Source organism: Rhamphochromis sp. 'chilingali' (assembly GCF_963969265.1).
Source record: "Rhamphochromis sp. 'chilingali' genome assembly, chromosome: 13".
Lineage (NCBI taxonomy): Eukaryota > Metazoa > Chordata > Actinopteri > Cichliformes > Cichlidae > Rhamphochromis > Rhamphochromis sp. 'chilingali'.
In genome coordinates this window covers 15,747,738-15,753,205 of record NC_137940.1, presented here as the reverse complement: position 1 = coordinate 15,753,205, position 5,468 = coordinate 15,747,738, and the positions used below count along the sequence as shown (strand labels likewise).

The following is a 5,468-nucleotide window of genomic DNA, read 5'->3' as shown; positions in this document are numbered from 1 at the left end:
GCGACTTACACATTGACCCAGACGCCATGCCCGTCGTGTGTCTCAATCCAGAGAAATGTGTCATAGGTGCCACAGAAGTGAGTTACTTTGGACACAAACTCACCCGGGAGGGCATCCAGCCAGACCCAAAGAAACTACAGGCCATCAAAGACATGCCGCCTCCTGAGAATAAGAATGAGCTAGAGACAATGCTTGGAATACTCTCTTTGCAAGCTCCTTTGACTTGGAATGGCGAACTACCTGTCCAGATTCGCACTGCGACTATCAGAAGTGAACGCACCGCTGCGTCAGCTGCTCAAGCAAGACTTGGAGTTCGTCTGGGATCAGAATCACGACAGAGTCTTCCAGCAAATGAAGCATCTCATAACCAGAGAACCAGGCCCCATACTGGCATACTACGACACGACCAAGGAGCTACACCTACAGGTAGATGCATCCAAGTATGGTTTGGGAGCTGTGTTGATGCAGGACGGACACCCAACCGCATATGCTTCAAAGACACTGCCCCCAACAGTGGTTAACTATGCACAGATCAAAAAAGAAGCGTTTTCACACCTACATATTGAATTGAATTGAAGTGAATTGGAAGAATTAGAGATTTGGATGGATGAATAATTGATTTATATTTCACTTATTTTTAAACAAGTTTCTAAAAATGGATTGAGCCCTTCAGCAAAGAAGAACTGTTGAAAAAGATGTTAGTGTTAAAGAATTTCAAGGGTCAATGTCTCTATGCGCTGATTTCTGTATGTGTACTTATTTACTGTAGGGCTATGTTCCTTTTTGATTTGACACATAATCTGTCTAGCAGGCAGATGAAGCCTAAAAACATTTTTCACTCGAAATGATACGCAGATAGTACGATTAAAATAAATTCAATGGGCGCTCACAGACAATTACATAGGTCTTAATGTGTGGTGCTACAAGGTATAAAAGTATGAACAAAATAAAAACATTTTGTTACTCACTTGTTTCTTGACTGTGACAATATGTCACCATTCACGTAGGAATTAAGAAAGGAAACCTAAAAAAATGAAAAAACGAAATAAGAATAATGGGAAACAGGGAAATTAAAATCTTTTAAACATTAGTGATTTATATTTAATAGTTGGAATTTTACTATTTAAATGTTACAAAAGAGATTAGGGATTGGGATCTTACAGTTGGAAGGATTTAGTGAATTTTATCCCAACTTACCTCTATGTAATTCCACAATCTTCAACTGAAACACTAACAGCTCTGCATATAACCTACGGGGATCTTAGCATTCAGATCTTCCAACCCATCATGCCCTCTGCTTTTATCATGTGATCTCTTACCAATAGTGTATATCTGAACTTGGAATGGAGGATTACTCGTTTGGAACTTTAAATGTAAACAATGTAATTGACTTAATGGACATAATTTGCATATCTTCCTTTGGAGATGTTGTTAGTGCGAAGTATCACTCATTTGAATTTATTACTTATGTTATAAAACAAGTTTAAATTTTGAACCTAGAATGTCTTTTTAGCATAAATCACATTTGAAATTGGCAAAAAAACAAAAAACAAAAACAAAACACAATTCCCCTCTCGCCCATAAGGGCGCTCTATCCTACAAGCTCAAATCTGCTACCAGAGGCCTGGGAGCTTGAGGGCCATGCGCAGTATCTTGGCTGTTCCTAGGATGGTGCACTTCTGTACAGAGATCATAGATGATGTTCCTGGGATCTGCTGGAGCCACTCGCCTAGCTTGAGAGTCAGCACACCTAGTGCTCCGATTACCAATAGGACCACTGTTACCTTCACCCACCATTCTTCTCGATCTCTTCTCTGAGACTTCTGTATTTCTCAAGTTTCTTTCTTCCTGATTTTGCTGTCATTTGGAAATGCTATGTCTGTCACCACAGCTGTCTTCTTCTTTTATTCCATCACCACTATGTCTGGTTGGTAAGCCATCACCATTTTGTCCATCTACATCTGGAAGTCCCACAAGATTTTAGTTCGGTCATTCTCCACGACCCCAGTGGGCGTCTCCCAATTTGACTTCCAGGCCGTATTCAGCACAGATGTTTCTGTATAGTTTCCCAGCCAATTGTTTATGGCGTTCCAAGTATGCCCTGCCTGCTAGTAGGAGTGGGTTTTGATTATTGATTTATTGATTAAAATCAATTAAAATTAAAATGTTTGTATGTGTGCGTGTGTGTGTGTGTGTGTGTGTATATATATATATATATATATGTGCGTGTGTGTGTGTGTGTGTGTGTGTGTGTGTGTGTGTGTGAACCGTTCGATACAGTGCTTTCGGTTCGGTACGCATATGTATCAAACAATACAACATTTTTTATTTATTTTATCAACCTTTCATCTGACGATGCTGTCTGTGTTGAGCGCTCAGTGGATCTGCGTTCGACTACTCCGCCTAGGCTGCACTGTTGAGTGCAGATCCACTGAGCGCAGCGCAAGCTAGCAAGACAGAAGCTAAACTCATTGCAACATGGCAACTGCCTCAACGCTACCCGAAATTGAACCTCCGCCATCCTCATTCAGATCTGGTGTTTGGAACTATCTTGGTTTTCATGTGAAGTATGACCCTGATGGTAAGCGCATCATGGAAAAAAGTAAAACAGTATGTCGGATGTGCCACGCAATGCTCAATTTGTGGGAACTAGTGCGTTAGCGCAGTTAGCTCGTTAACGTCCAGCCCCAAGCACGGGCAATCTTGTTAACAGAGATTTGCCACGTTATGGCGTTAATGTCATTTTAACGTGATTAAGACTCGACTGTACACAGTGTTCGTGTTTTCCTCCAAAAACAATAAGTTCCGTTGGAGCAGTCTTTCAACGCCTCTCTCTGTGTCTCGCAAACAAAGTTGACCCACACAACAAAGTAAAGCTATTTTTTAGCTACGAGCCGACACAGAACCCACCGTATTAGCCAGAGGTCCCTTTACTATGGTTCGGAGCCGCGGACCTTCAGTAACAGTAATAAATCACACAGCAATAGTACATTCACGTTGTTGTAAACAGCATGATAATATATTAAGTAATCCAAAGTATTCAGAATACGTTACTCTCATTGAGTAACGTAACGGAATACGTTACAGAATACATTTTGGGGCATGTATTCTGTATTCTGTAATGGAATACATTTTAAAAGTAACCTTCCCAACACTGGTTTTGTGTTAATTCTGATTTTGGTATTAGTTCTTAGGGTTTGGTTCTTGTGGTTAGTGTTTGAGTGTTTTTATCAGCCCTACCTGTGTCGGTCCTCTATGTTCATTCACTATGTTCCTCTGCGTCTCTCTGTCCAGCCTTCCTCATCTCCCATCTCTGAGTTTCTCCCACTGACCTTATGTTCCAGGTTTGTTTGTCCTCCCTGTTTTTTTCATGTGTGTAATTGCCCTTAGCTGTATCTCCCAGCTGTTCCTTGTTCTCCTTGTGTATTTATTGTTTGTTTTACCTCCGTTTCTTGTTGCGTCAACCCCTCACAGTGTGTGTTTTCTCCCCCCTCCTAGTTCCCTGTGTTCCCAGTGTAGCTCCCTCGTGTCCTTGGTTTTTGATTTGAGTTTCTTGTTTATGGCTCCTTGTTTTAGTTCAGTACGTGTGTTTTTTCAGGCAATAAAGCTGAGTTCATCCCTCCTCGTGTATGAGTCCTGTGTTTGGGTTCTATTTCCTGTCAGCCACACAGTGAAACATTACAAATTTGGTGCAGTATCAACAGTTGTGATATTCAAACATTATGTAATGGAAAGAATTGCACCAAAATGAGTCAAAATGTGATGGGCCAAAATTATAATGTACTCACATGTATATATAGTGTAATTGCAGACTTACTAATCATTTTAGGTCTTTTAGACAGCAAGTCACATTTTAATCACACAGAACACGGAACTTTATTCAAAACAAATTATGTTTTTTCTTTCACAATGTGGATTTCCAAATGAGTCACATTTCACACTAATGTGATTCCTAAAGGATGATATGCAAATTAGTAGATTTGATTACACAGTTACTTTAATGACACATACAATTCCTCAGAAGTCATCCTCAATTCCAAGTCACAGTGTCTTATAACAGACAGCGGAAATCGATCATCTGATTTGCTAGTAGATAGTGATGTCAGCCAAAGTCTGGAGAAGTATAATTTGTTAAGTGGTGAGTCCAGTCAGCATTCTATTTATTATAATTACTAATTCTTGTGTTTTTTGTTTCATTTTTTTAATCCCAATCAGTAGGGCTTCCAGTTTAGACATATAAATCAACAATTCTTCCAATTTTTTGACTGAAATCTTTAGAGCTTCCACTTATAGAATAAAATTCACTACTTCTTCCAAGATAGTAATAATTATTTCCTCTGCATGCAGCTTATCTTTGGAACTGGTCTCTGTCACAAGCAGAACAATAAGGACGAACAATGTCAGGTATGTACAAGTGTTGGTTCTACATATGTTTGATTTCCTCAGATTCAGTGGTCCCAAATGATATTCCAACGTTTTTATTTAAAAATTCATTGTGCTTCATGCAGTGGAAATACATTTTCAAAATGCTGACAATGAAGCACGCATTGGTCTGAGCCTACAAGATGAGAATCCTATAGGAGAACTTTGCAGGCAAGAGCAGTTTGTATTTGTTATACAGAGATACTTACCACAATAAAAGAATGCATCAACTAACACGTACATCTTATCCTCATAAACGCTTTAGGTGTTCGTGTGGGCAAAGAATGGATCCATTGACCTGTTGGATACACTTACGTCTGCTGCTGCGATCACTTTATTCTCTGCAGTGGTCTTGCTCCTGTTCCACTTCAACAAATACATCCAATTAAACAAATGCACATTAAAAGGAAGTTCAATAAAGTTTATTTCACTTTAAAAACGTTTGTATTCATTCTTGCACTGGGTTAATGGGGGATAGCAAAGTCCAGTTTGTGTAACATTAAGATTTACGTCATTTTTTTTGTAGCTTTTTACTCATATTTAGCTGTTGGAGTACTTAATGCCAGACTGGCGACCTGTCCATGACAGCTGGGATAGGCTCCAGCGCCCCCCGTGACCCTGAAAAGGATAAGCGGAAGCGAATGGATGGATGGACTACTTAATGCTGACAGGGGTCATTCAGATTCATATTTATGATTAATAATCTTTATCGGTTGTGTGAGTAAGGAGAAAAAAAATGCCCTATTCAATTATTCAATTATCTGTTCCTAATTTATATATATTACTACTACCACTATTACTAATAACAGCAACTTAGATAATAAGCTTTTGTTTATGTGGACATTCATACAACACTTTGTTCAATACTACAGAGTCAAAGTTAGATTTTCTTTTATTTTTTTACAACGTATACTTTCAAATTTAAAAAAAAAATAAATCCTAATGGTAGTTGTGCAAATCTTGTTAATTAAGTTAGTTGTATTAGTTATACATAATATGTCTAGTAGGGTCTCCCATAGCAAATTTGTCCTGGGTGAGGGACCAGA

At 38.9% G+C, this 5,468-nt stretch overlaps 1 long non-coding RNA gene across 1 annotated transcript; it reads left to right on the top strand.

The window, feature by feature from the left end:
* The first annotated feature begins 4,113 nt into the window (after nucleotides 1-4,113).
* LOC308408654 lies at nucleotides 4,114-4,822 on the top strand. Its single transcript, XR_013973825.1, has 4 exons — nucleotides 4,114-4,138; nucleotides 4,348-4,404; nucleotides 4,509-4,593; nucleotides 4,688-4,822. It is a non-coding gene; the product is annotated as an uncharacterized lncRNA (long non-coding RNA).
* The last annotated feature ends 646 nt before the right edge of the window (nucleotides 4,823-5,468 follow it).